The sequence below is a fragment of the Coptis chinensis genome, chromosome 6, assembly GCF_015680905.1.
Source record: "Coptis chinensis isolate HL-2020 chromosome 6, ASM1568090v1, whole genome shotgun sequence".
NCBI classification, from domain to species: Eukaryota; Viridiplantae; Streptophyta; class Magnoliopsida; order Ranunculales; family Ranunculaceae; genus Coptis; species Coptis chinensis.
The window spans coordinates 53,810,173-53,825,061 of record NC_141461.1 but is presented as its reverse complement, the minus strand read 5'-3'; positions in this window follow the sequence as shown (position 1 = coordinate 53,825,061).

Below are 14,889 nucleotides of genomic sequence, written 5' to 3'. Positions count from 1 at the left end.
ACCCTACTTTATGTTATTTAACCTAGTCACCATTAATTCAATTCAAGTTATCTTTAATAAAATAGTTCTTCATTATGTCTTATTCTTATTCTTTTAATTATGATAGTCTAATGAATCATAACTAAACCTTCATTAGAGGGGTTTGATTGAAGCTTTGATAAAGACTTGATATGTTAGTATAGAATAAGTTGTAGTAAAATATTCCACTCTAGAAGGTAGTTAATTCACCATGAGAATGGGTTTAAATTGCTTCATATGCTAATTATTAGTTGGTAGAGATGCCATGAATAATTAGGGATTAAAAAGACCTAACCTTTATGTGAAAACATAAAGATTAGGATTATAACAACTCTATGCTAGCATATTAAGAATTAATCAAGATGGAATCAAATCCCCCTAATCTCTTCTTCTTATTCACATCTTCTTATTAAATAGCCATAGTAAAAGTTAGCATATCTTAATTAGTTAATTTCACCATATTAGTTTTATTAAACCATTGCTCTCATAGATATTGTAGAATTGTTTAATTTCGAGAAATTATTATATCTAAGCAACTAGGAATGGAACGAATTCTGACTCCCATTATTGCATGATAATTGAGAGTAGAACTTTGATAACAACTAGAGTATAATTCATGTGTTTACTTATTCCTATCATAATAAGTTAAGATTAGGTAAATCTTTTGTTTTTATAATTATCAACACGTTCATCTTGTACTGACTTGAATTTGTCATTTTTGCTTCCTTAGGCTTTAGTTGGGCTTCACTCGGGATAAATTGAAAACATCATGTAGACATCGTATTCTGTGCTTAAATATTCGCTTTTATACTCATTTTCACGTTGATTGCTCAAACCTATAAAAGCACGAAAGTACAATTATTTCATGATTATTAAACACATAATTAACCAAAATGTTATGTCTCTACGGGGTTTTATATTACAGTTTTGGGTACTTATCACACCACCCCCCAAACAACACATTGCTTGTCCTGAAGCAAAAAAGAGACATTAAAACAGATAAGTGGCAAAAAATATGTAGTCCTAACTAATTCTCAATTTTGCAGAGTGCGATTGCATTGATCGTATGCAACAAGGCCTTAAACCACTAGGAATTCCCTGGTGAACGAGTTATAGCATCGTGAGAGTTTTCCAGAGAAGATACTCACAAACTTCATTTATACTACAACGACTTAGCAACAAAAGATTGTTCCCTTAATTAATATCTCAAATCTATACATCTCATTAGCGGGGAACGATGATTAATTCATTTAAAACTCAAGTTAATATGCATACAATAATTAAAACATCTACATGTGAACATGCATACAATGAATTTTACATTGAAATGTTAATGTACAAGTGATAACTCGATAAAAGTGAATATAATTCTACTTACGAATAAACGATGAAGTCTAAATGAAAGTAAAACTAAAACTTTATCGTAACACAGTTCTTATCAAAGATTTCTACTCTCGATACTATTGAAGTAGAGTTGGAAAAGAAGATTCGTTCCACTCCTAGTTCTTTAGCATTCAAGTTTCCTACGACTATCAATCCTACCAAAGTCAATGAGAGTTTTACGAATTATACTACGATGCAATTTATACTAACAAGATACTGGGATTATAATGATTCAACTACGAAATACTATGGAATACTAAAATTTGAATCTAGAATAAGAATTATGGGGGAATTGAATCCACCTTGAATCCAACTTAAGAACTAGCATAGATTGTTGTCATCCAATTCTTACGTTCCTACAGTAAGAATTGGTCATTCTAATCCCTAATTATACATGGCATCTATACCAATTCATAACTAGCATGTGCGGAAGTCCACCCATTCTCATGGCGAATCAACGACCTTCTAGAGTGGAATAGAATTTTACAACGATTCTACACTACACAACCAAGTTTTCATCAAACCCCCTCTAATGGAGGTTTAGCCTTGATTCATCAAACTATCATTTTCATATGAATTAACACTAGACATCATAAAAAGATTGGAACTTTGCTTATTTAAACTTAAATGGAAACTACTCATGTAATAATTGATTTAAACTAATAATGACAAATAAGTAAATCTAAGAATTGAAACTAATAATTAATGGAAAACGAAATTAGATTTTCAAGAACTAAATATTTTATTGATCTAACAACTAAATAACAATCACTCAATACTGAAATTAAAACAAGAATAACAACTAATTAATTAAATGAAAAAAACTAGATCTAGAACTAAGCTTTAATGGCTATTTCCTATCCTAACTTAATTGATTCTTTAAAGCTAAGTGTTGTGTATGGAAATGGAGAAGAACAGATCCACATTTTCGTGCATGGGCTGAGGGTCCATGTTTTGGGTCAGAAAATCGAGCCCAAAGCCTAATTTCTTCAGTCTACAGGGCCCTTTTCAGCTAGCTTTAACTTTAATAGGATTTTCATCAACTTCTGCCCCTCTGATTGGGTCAAAGTTTAGACCATTGGAAATCTCTTTTCGAGCCGGTCGTTTTGATATAAGGTACGCCCAATTCTGAGGCCTGAGTCCAAAGATACGGTCTTCGGAAGTTCTGCTGACTTTTGTGTGCTGTTTCTGCCCGTCTTGGCCTTTAATCACAGAACTTCTTAGCAACCAACCCTTGCTCCTTTATATAGCCAAAGTGACACATTTATGCACATAATTAATTTCAATGCCTAAAATACATAAAAACACGTAATTAGCCTAACTCTTATTTATTACTCGCATAATTGATCTAAAAGTATTATTGCTAAGGGGTTAAAACTACAGTTTTGGGCTCTTATCAAACCACCCCCAAACAGCATTTTGCTTGTCCTCAAGCAAATATGAGAAATTAGCATAAGTGACCAAAAATGGAGTTCTAACTAATCTCGTTTCGCCGAGTGCGATTGCATTGACCCATATGCAACAAGGCCTTAAACCACTAGGAATTCCCTAGTGGACGAGTTAGTTATAGCCCCATTGAGAGTTTTCCAGTGAAGGTACTCACAAACTTCATCTATACTACAACGACTCAGAAATAAAACTATTGTTTCCTTATCTATGTCTCAATTATCTATACATCACAAGCAATGAATACAGAATAATCAAGTCGAAACCTAAGCTAATATATGCATAATAATCAATCATTTACGAATAAACATATATACAATGAGTAATACTATGAGATGTACTAGCAAGTCCATTTCTGAAAACTCGGAATAGCATCCTTAAGTAGGTCCCACATAAATGTCAAGACAAAAACCACTTTGATTTTTTTTCCTCAAGTTTTATTTACTCCAAAGCAGCAAGTGGGCACACTTTACCTTACAAACTCAATCACACACAAGGAAGTCGGAGTCGATCAAACACATCTGCCACTTACTATCACACTAACCTATTCCTAATTGAGCTAGAGGTCTTTATTAAGTGTTGCGGGGATTAGGAGATGGTTTAAGAAGGAAGGAAATGGATATTCAAAAAGGACAAGTCTGAGGTAATAGAGGCTTCATATTATGTAACTAGAGAAACCCTTGTTCTTTACTTTTGCTTCTACACTTTGTTTCCATCCTTAGCCATATTTTTTTTCTTTTCCTTTGGCTTTTGACTCCTTGATTCTATTTTTAGAGTTCTAACTCTTTATTTTCTTTTATTATTATTTTTTGGATGGAAACTTACTTTTTTCATCTGAAGCGACTAACAAATTCTTGATTTCAAAGGTTTTTCTCTTTTCTATTCTTCATCTCTATTCTCAGACTTATTCAAAGAATTGGGTAGGTTGATTTTTTTTTTATTTGTTTTGTTTTGTAATAGGGCAAAGGATTTACGGTTTATGAAAGGCTAAAGAAAGGCTCAGAGGGGCGACTAGCAGAAAATAATTCATAGGTTTGAATTTCTGGCTATATCGATCCAAAGATGGCCTAAATTCTCGCTTAGGATATGATATAGTGATCAAGCAAGTGGACGTGTGATTTTTCTATCTGGATTTTACTTCTCCCTTGTGTCATTTCTCAAATGTTCACTCATATAAGGCTTTAGGCTATATTCTCACAGGATTTGTAGAATAAGTACTCTAGCCTAGATTTCAGAAACTTACTGCCAACAATCATAGATACTCATGTAACATATTTATAGATAGATGCAAGGATTATTACCTACATATTAACCTAAGTTTCTAAAAACTATTCTAATACAAAAGCTACATGAGATTTCTAGATTATCAAGGGCCTAGAGAAGGAAATCAATACCAATATTCCTAAGTGTATAACATACTTTTTATTTATATTTTTAAAATTTTTGAATTTTTTTTAACTAGAAAACAAGTGCATATTATACATATTTATATCCTAACAGATGCCTTAATTACACGTGTTTCTATGCCCCCAAACAAGAAGCATGCTTTGTCCTCAAAGTATTTAAATAAATAAGGTAGAGAAATACCATGGAAACGCGTGAAATTCTAGAACATCTACAAAACAAGGTTAAACATACTAATATAGAAAAGAAAAACTGACGCAACTCTATAAGAGTTCCACCCGTTATGGGGTTAATGAGAAATAAATTGCTTGGGACATAAGCAAACACTAACTGAAATAAATACTAACCTTAACTCCCGTTTAAGCATTTTTCTCATCGTCCTCAATAAAGAAATGAGGTTCCTTCGCATCCTGCCACACCATGATAACTTGCCAAGCCCGCCGTCGTGTGTCATCAACTTGTGCTAACCTGTCTAGTGTTACTATGTCTGATGGGGTGTAAGGAGAAACCAAATGAGGTTGCACCTGCCATCCCGACCAAGTCCTTACTCATAATGAGTGAACCACCCAGTTGGTGGGTCTCATGACTTCAACCTTTTTCCAATCCGTGAACTGGGTACAGAATTTAGGTAGACAACTGAGCATGATGCGGCAAACCAAAACAGTCATAAGAAGATACTTATGTCGCATGCTTTAGGCTCTCTTAAGACTAGCCACTAATACTCGGGGAATGTCATATCGGCGATGTCCCTCAGCTAAAGCAAGGAAAACGTCACCAGCGGTACTATTTGCAGAGGTAAATTGCCAATCCCCTAAAATATTCATCAGTATGAATAACATAGTGGTGCCTACATTTAGGGACAGGCTACCAAGGGTTATGTTGTAACACCCTTGGTCCATTATAGGAAATACCCCTCCCCCATAATACTCATGGAAATATGTATAGGCATAGAGGTATGCATTATTGGTCATATATCCCCACGTGTGAATAGTATCAGGTATTGGTATTCCCGAAACTAATGCTACCATATACTTATTGAATTCTAGTGGTGTGTCATCAACCGTGACGGAGAATTCTTGTTTTCTATCCTGGTTACAATAGAACTTAACATTATTGTAAAAAAATTCAATAAGCTTAGGTGAATACGAGTCGTCTTCACTTACCAGAAGATGCCTCCATCTGAACTGCATGATCCTTACGCGGAACCAATGTCCATAAGTCTCGCTCCCCAACAAGTGTTTGAAAGACTACTCCGGTATTACTGATAAGAGCCCAAAACTGTAGTTTTAACCCCTTAATAATCATACTGTTAGACCAATTATGTGAATAATAAGTAAGAGTTAACACTGATTACACGTTTTTATGCATTTCAGGCTTCAAAGTCCATTATGTGCAGAAATGTACCACTTTAGCGAGATACAGGAGCAAAAGTCAGTAGAACTTCCAAAAGCCGTATCTTTGGACTCAGACCTCGGAATTGGGCATACCTTATGTCAAAACGACCGGCTCGGAAAGAGCTTTGCAATGGTCCAAGCCTTGACCCAATCAGAGGAGCAGAAGTGGACGAAAAGTCTGTGGAAGTCAACTGCAGCTGAAGAGGCCTTTTTGATCGAAGAATTGGGTTTTGGGCCCGATTCTCCGCCCAAACCCCTGGCTCCAAGCCCATGCACGAATTTTGATCTGAATGTATAAGAACAAAAGCTTAAGTCTTTGTTAATGGTAGATTAATAAGTAGAGAATTAGGGTAGATAGCTTAGAATAGAAAGTAGCCATTAAAATAGCTTCTAGATCTAGATTTAATTGTTTTCTTTAATTAGTTTCAAATCCCTTTTATTAGATTAAACCTTTGAATCTTGTTCTTCATTTGATTAGATCAATAAAGTAGTATTCTTTATCCATTTCGATTTTGTCAATTCCAATTCTAGATCTAATTTCAATTCATGTCCTTAGTTCAATTTAGTCATTAAATTAGATTTCATTATTGTTTAATTAAATAAATTTCAATGCTTTATATTATGTTTAGTTTTAATATAAATGGAAATGATTGCGGAATGATTCAAGGCTAAACCTCCATTAGAGGGGGTTGTGAAGCCTTGATGAAAGCTTGATTCCGATTATCGTAGAGTCGCCGATTTTCTATTCCACTCTAGAAATGATTAGTTCACCATGAGAATGGGTTTAATTGTTCACATGCTAGTTATAATTGGTAGAAATGCCATGTATAATTGGGGATTAGGAATAACCAATTGTTCTCGGCTAGCTTCATTCGGATTACTTAACGATTCGTCGTTAGTGGATTAAGTTGAGTTAAGGTGGAATCAATCCCCTCTAACTCCTTATCATAGAATCAACGTAGCATTCCCTTTAGTATTTCGATAACCCACTAGTTGCATCTTGTGGGTAGTTGCATCGTAGTATAATTCCCTTTCAAAACTCTCATAGACTTAAAAACCACTAGTTAGATTAGAAAACATCCATGCTAGAGCACTAGGAGTGGGAACTAACTTATCTACTCCCCTATATCTCAATTGGTTGAGAGTAGAATAAAATTCTTTGATAAACAAGATAGCATCGAATAAGTTTAGTTTACTTTACGCTTAGAATTAATCGCTTATTTCGTAGGTAAACTATTCAATTTTACGGTTATCAAATGGGCCGCCATCTTAGTTGCACTTTATCATTGTTTTCATAATAGAATTAGTAATTTTAAGTCCCATTTCACCCACCCACCCTTGTTTGATTCATACCGCGGGTTGCCGCTTTCAGTTTTGGAAAAATTCCGCGAGAAAACGCGACCGCTTCAAAAGACGCTATCTTATCTTTTGGACTTCGCTTATACACCGAAGCTTCAAAGAGAGCGCGACCCGCTTATCTATCTTATCGACTTCGCTTATACACCGAAGCCACGCTTCAAAGAGAGCGACCCGCTTATCTTAATCGACTTCACATTCGCTATCTTATCGGAGTTTCGACTTTGCCGCCTTGCGCCGCGCTAAGATAAGATACGCCGCCTTCAAAATTCCGGATTTCCACAGTTTGATTTGAACTTCGAGTTGTCAAGTTTTTCAGTGTTCTATTCTCTTATATACACTGAACACGCGTAAACAAGACGCTATTCATAAGCGAAGCAAGGACGAATCGTATTCCTTTCTTCCACACCTCGCGATCCCCCCGTTAGAGGTTTATACTAGTATATCAGAATTGTTTGGAGTGTTGCATGTGTAGTTAAGCTCGACTTAGTCTTGCATGAGATTAAGGTCTGGTCGTACAAAAACACCGAACGTAAATACACAACAACATCAACAATCAAGTCTATCTAGTATACCACACACTACACCTCTAGCTACTATTCCACACACACCACCTGATATAATCGGGGAAGAAAGAGAGACTCCTCTCTCGGACTTCTACAAAGCCTTGAGCGATAGCCCCAAATCTTGCATCGTTTCTAGCAAACCCATGGGGATTTTCAATCCCCCAAATATATTTTAATTGTTACCCGCTTTTCATGGGTTAGACCATGAAAACCCTACCAAACACGCGTAGGATTGAACAAGTCCTAATAACATTCCACCACCCTACGGTTGGTTCGGAACAAATTAAATTAAGGGTATTCCCTTTCACCTTAGCCGATAATAAGGCGCCTTGGTTAACTGCCCAAGCCTTAATTTGTGGACTCGTGGGCTAAACTTGTTTCATTGTTTATGGAACATTTTTACCCACCCCTAAAGACGGATGAGATGCTTTCTAAGATTCATTTTTTCGACAAAATCCTCATGAAACATTTTCAGAGGCTTGGAATCGCTTTCACCGATCCGCTTTATAGAGTGTCCACATCATAACTTAGCTTAAAGACACGTTAGTTCGTGTTTTTTTCAAAGGACTTCAACATCACCATAAAGAAGTCCTTGACATAATGAACGGGGTAGTTTCTTAAACAAAGGAGCCTCTGAGGCTTATAAATTTTTAGAGGACCAAACTAAGCTTAATAATAATTGGGGGTAGTGACGACATACTCCCGCCCGCTAGTTCTTCTTCCACGCTTAAGGCTACCAAGATGTTTGAGGTTAAATCAGATCCCCGAGCTTAAAACTCTAATTGAATCCCTCACAAAAAAGGTAGATGCCATTTTCAGTACAACAAAAGCCAATCCCCGTTATGAATGTAAATTCAAATCCATGTAGTTTTGTTGAGCCCCGAGCATCCCTAATCCCATCGCCCCTATAGCCTATGAACAGGCTTGTTCCATTAATAGTGAACCTAACGCCCTTTGAGACAAAATCCCAATTTCGGGTTGGAGAAATAACCAAAACGCCACACCTCAAGCGGTACAATCATCAATATGTTAGAATAACGCAGAGCTTTAACCAAGCTCCACTACGACAAGGATTGTGGTCGGGTAATTTTAATAATTATAACAACCAAGTGCAACCCCGACAAGGTCAAGCACAAGGTCAAGGTAATTATAATAATTATAATGCTAATAGAGGTATCGCTCCGGTAAATAATAACTATCAAAATCCACCAATAAATAATTCACGGAAATAGTTCCAAAGAATAACCACCCGTGACTACTACACCCACATAACCGGATCGCCTTGACACCTTTATACAAGTGAGCCAAAACTTTTCCAAACCATGGCTCAATCCAACCAATGCCTTCTACAATCCGTGAAATAATTTAACCCAACAGTTGGCTCAAGATAAAGCCCAAACCAAAGGTGTGTGTTTCGTGTAACGCAATACCTAATCCTAAAACAACAAACACAGCCTTTGAGGTAACGGATAATACTAGTAATGAATTTGAAAATGTAGGTGAGATAAATGCCATCACCACTCCGCTTCGGGCAGAGTGGTTGATAACAAAGTAACTATGCCTATAGTTACCCCACCAAGAGTCCCTACACCCGCTATATTACTAGATAACCTAAATAGAAACTGAAGAGCCTACCATCGTAGAGAGGTACCCGCCACAACACAACCAAAGAAACAGAAAAGCTACGGTAAAAAACATCCAGGTGATACCATTGCTAAATATAGACGTAAAACCACCGCTTCCACAAAAATTAGCCATGTTAACTAAGGATACAAATTATGAGGAGATTAGGGATGTTTTTAAGAATCTAACTATAAACCTTCCCTTCCTCAAGCTATTAAAAAGCTACCACATCATGCTAAGTTTCTTAAGGAATCAGGTACTACTAGGCGAAGACAAATATACCAAAAGACGCTTTTTAACGTAACAATTCCCAACCTTATCCGAACATAATGGAATTGTTAAGTACAAGGACCCCGGTCGCCCCATCAGATAATGCACCTTAGAGATTCCTATACGACCGCTGCTTTATTAGACTGGGGGGCTAGTGTTAACTTACTCCCATTTTATTTGTATAGACAAATAGGTCTAGACAAGATGCAACCCACTAAAATGACGCTGCAATTAGTCGATCGGTCTATTAAGCATCCTAAGGGTGTAGTCAAAAAAATGTGTTGGTAAAAGTTCAGGATTTCTACTATCCGCTGATTTTGTAGTCCTCGATACGTAAGTCGCTAACGACTGGTCTCCATCATTTTAGGGCGCCCTTTCTTGGCAACCGCCAACGCGCTTCATTAATTGCCGCGGATGGTTCAATGTCCATGTCTTTTGGCCATCTTGTCGTTGAAGTCAATGTTTTAAAACAAGGACACAGCTATCCGATTCGCCTATGGATGGAGAGGTTAGCATGATCGAGAGCTTTGCTCGAGATTATTTCAACAACACGCTCCCCGATAGTCATATGCCCAAAATTCTTTCCTTTGGAAAGTCGACTCCAATATTTTCATTCCTACACTAGTCGATACACATGTTATTGACGAGGATGGGATAGATGACTTTCTCAAAGACATAGAGGACTACCATAGTAATGTGGATATGACCAATCTAGATGGGAATTTGATGAGTTTCTTCGAAAGTAGGTGACAATTCACCCTATCAAGAACTAACTTGCACAACATCCACCTCGATGCCCCTCCTTCCACCCTTTCAAAGGAACCCCGAAGTTTGCACTCGATCCTGTTGTTTCTTCTGTGCTCTATAATTTTTTAAATCCTCCTAGCAAACAGATACTTCAGAAGGACAAACTTTGTGACACCTTCATTTTCAGAATTGAGACAGTCCCTACACACACAATGAATGAGTTCGGTGCTAAAACCAAATCCTCATTGTGTACAGGCTGTCTTTCTAGAACTTATCCATATCTACCATATTCTCCACAACCATTCACTTTTCCACACTTATTTACTAGAACACCCACTCATTCAAAAATGAAAAAGAAGGTGCATGATAGGTTACACAATAAGGTTACCCAACTTCGCTTTTGATTCCACTAGGGTCGAGTCGAGGGAAATCTTGGTGTTTCATTGTATTTGGATATGTTTGCTGTGATATTTATTTATGGAATGATCCACAACTATTTCGGGTTGTTGATATATGATCAACCGCATGTTCATACATATGTTTTAGATAAAGTCTTGAGTATCCGACTATAAACCACTCAAATTTCTGTGTTGGTGCATTCCCTTTCATTCCAATATATTGGTGAGTGCACCATTAAGGTAACCGGGCCCTCCCTATGGAGTGTGTGGCTGTAAGTACCGGATCCTAAGTCCACGGTTCACATAATTCACGTTTTCCACTCTTGCATGTTTTCTCGGATTTTTGAGTCATGTTTCTCTATGGTGTGAATTATGTCTTTATTGCTTATTGTTTTTCCTTCTAAAACTAAAATAAAAAAATAAAAAAATAAAATAAACATAGTAATCTAGGAAGTCTCGGGAATCTGACTTTAAAAGACCCACTGCTAAAAACAAATTTTCTAAAATTCTTGTAAAAATTTGTTTGGGGGTGGGGTGTTCGTGTTTCCGTACTAAATGTTTTATGTCCCACTAGAGTTGCTTAGGCCGTTTTATTGTATTACGATTCGGATTGACATGATCTATTAATTTAGAGTTCATTCGCTCGCGATAACTTACGCCATGCACGCACTTCGGAGGCGTTTTCCACTATCTCATATGTCATCCGAAGTCGGAATAGAGTGTTTTATGGATCATTGATAGGAAATTCTCTCCTGATCATTTCCATATCTCATTCGCAAATATCGGACCGGTAACGGCCGGAATTTTGATTTGAAATTCGCAAAAAATCGAAAAAAAAAAAAAAAATTTTGATTTTGGGGGGCCCAACTCGCTTCACCACGCCCATGGAGAGCAAGGCCAAGGCCTTACATTCTCACGCTAACAGTTCAGTTCATCTCTTTCATCTTCCACCGCCATTAACATCTTCCAAAAAAAAAAAAAAAAAAAAATCAAAATAAAAAAATAATACCATAAACCCACGCCAAAAAAATCATATCCCAACCCATTTTTGTTTGCAAACACCAATCAAAACAAACTCCACCAATTTAAAACTCAAAACCACCAAAAAAATCAAACCAATTGGTGCTGCCGCCACCACTCCACCACCTCCACGTTCTTCAAGTCGGTCAAGTAAAACCACCACTACCACATCTTTCTACAAACCCCAAACCGTAATCAAACTCTAAATGGCTCAACGCCAGATTATACCGAGCAGATTTTCATCACGACCATTTCGCTACCGCTTTTACGCGACTAAATGGCTAGTAGAGACCGGAATAGTCTTCGGTACTCGAATCAAGACTTCTACCATGAAGACTTGGTCGACGGTTCTACAACACCCGGAGTTGGAGGGGAGTCGGATTTTTGTTTGGTGAAGAAGAAGAGGAGGAGTTGACTACGGGTTGTTATCGAGATTCTAGGCATTCCGCCTAGAATCAACTGATGCCGCTTTTACAGATCCCCGCTTTGACGGGTTGAGCCGTTGATGGGCGCATCGCCATCAATGGGAGCTACAATCCAAACTCCCATGTGTGCGCCAAGTTTTTTCGAGGACCAACCAACCGGCTACGCCCCAGTTGGATCGGGTCGGAATGTCCTAGGCAAGGACAAGGTCGCTGACATCGGTCCGACCGCCTCCATCGCCCTATGGATACTCCAGAGCGGAAGTACGATTTCTGATCCCGGAGTTTTGCCGAACATGATCGAGGTTCGACGGTCGCTGGCACCTCTTCCCCGCGGCTTATCACTAAGATCATGTTGAAGATGAAGGCAACTCCGCTTTCGAGAGGATTTACATTACCCCGCACGGAACCCGCCAGATCTATAGGGAGTGTGTCCAACAAGTCCGAAATTGCCCGAGGATAGGGACAGGCGAGAGGAGGAGGAGCAGAGGGTAGATGAGGATGAGTCGGAGGAGGATGAGGAGGATGGCACCTGCTTATACGGATGCCTTCCTTCCGAGGTGTTGGGTCGATGTCGAGCGCATGGCTATGCTTCATAGGGGCATGCGCTCACTCAACACTCTCTCGCAGACCTCCGGACTCGACAGCCACCATTCACCACAACTTCGAGATCCGCACCCGTGAGGGAGGATGAGATGGGGAGGCGGTATGAGATGGAAGCCAAGCGCCGCTTTTAGAGTAGATGCTAGCACGATTCCCACCTCATATCATACCCGGGCCCGAGGACACAAATGCTAGGCATGAGCCGCCGCCGACGGAGGACGATCGCTGCCGGACCTTCTCGGAGCCCGTGAGCCACCACTGAAGTTCAGGCCCCCCGCCACCAAAGGCAGGTGTTTAGAGAGGATGAGGAGTGATAGTGGTAGTTATTTATGTTTTATAAGTTGTTGTTTTATTTACTTTTTGTTGTCTTTATTGTAATGTAATTTTTATTTCAAGAATGTGAATTTTGTAGTGATATCTCAATGAAAATTTTAATATAAGGGTTTATTTTCAGTTTGTGTGCTTGTTTCATATTAATCCCACCTTCCAAACTTGTTTGGGGTGGTTTGATCATTTCACGCTTTATTTTTATAAAACCCTAGTGTTAGAATTTATCATGAGAGTAAGGTGAAAATATGGTAGATAGGCATATCTATGATTGAGAATCATTGTAGGATGAAATCTAGATTAAATAGGTACATTCACCATAATATCCAAATAAGAGATAATCGGGTTTGAATTAGAATCCGTGATATGAGTTGTTTCCGCTTTGAAGTTTGGAAATTTTAGGATTCTAAACCGCCAAATTAGTTTTGGCAACTTTCCGATCCATTCTAGCAACTTTAAGCCTATATAAACTTGATACAATCTATCCTCACAACTCACACTACACCTAAACTCCATCACTCACCCTTCAAACCCGCGATTCCCACGCTTCGACTTCATTTTCGCAATTTCAGAACCTCGAAGGCCGCTTCCTTTTCTAATTGCTCGAAGCGCTCTCTAACAAAAAATTTTATCGAGAGCGCCAACGCTTCTAGTCGTCGACCCGCCCGTTCTTAAGTTATCAAAAATACAAAAAAGATACCACGCTTCTAAGCTAAGCGCCACGCTACCGACTTCTCCGGACTAGAAATTTTTTCCGGTTTTCACAGTAGTTTCCGGATCATTCGCAGCTATTCCAAAGCTGTAATTTTGAGATGACATCTCCAATATTGATACCGAACAGCCTCTTCAAGATTTGTTCCAAAGCACTACTTACGGTGCTTGGTTTCATGCGAGGTGATCACATATGTTGGTGGGAACCTCTTATGGTAAGACCGGCTGAACTTTATTCTCCAAAGACTTGCATCTTATTTTTATAATAACTGCATTTTCTTTGAGAGACCGGATGGAGAACAAGTGTTCTCCATCAACATTGACGATGAACCAATGGAGATTACCGTGTTCTTGCTAGCATTTGTTCTTGGACTTGCTATGCCCGGCCGAGATACAAGACCCATGGTGCTATTGGGTCGATAATATGCATGTCTACACTTATGAAGTCTTTGCACGAGGCTTATGGGGCGGCATTTTCCAGATTGAGGACCAAGGGGACTATAACGCTGCCCTTGGTAGCCGGGTCCATGAACATAGGAACTGTTATGTTTTGGATAATGCTAAACATTTTAGGGGAATGGCGCTTTTCTTTCTCGTGAATGACGCCACTTGCGTTTTCATTGTTTTAGCCAATGGACGCCGGTTCTATGACCTTCCCTTAACTTTGATGTCTAGTTTAGCACGAGCCTATACCATGAGGCATAAGTACCTTCTTATGCCCGTTTTAATTTCAATGATTATGCTATGTTTCTTTCCTGTTTTTTGTACACGCTTCACGGATTGGATTAAGGTAGACACGGTGCGACCCACCAATAGTATTATTCGATCTTTCCGCGGTAATGACTTGGCATGGGTGGCGGATACAACCTCACCAGTTGCACCCTACACCCCATCGCACCAAGTGGCACTTAATAGGTTAGCAACCATAGATGATAAATGGCATGAAGCCCGCAAATTATCATAGCATGGCAGATCGCTGAAGGAACCTCACTTTTTTAGAAGTAGAGGATGACTAAGATGACTAATAACAACGGGAGTGGAGGTAAGTTTTATTTTGTTAGTGTCCGCTATGTCCCAAGCAATTTAATTAGGTTAACCCCATAATGGGTGGAACTCTTATAGAGTTAAGGCCGCTTTTATTTCCTATATTAGTACGCTCTAACATTGTTTTAGATGTTTTCTGAATTTCACGCACGCTTCA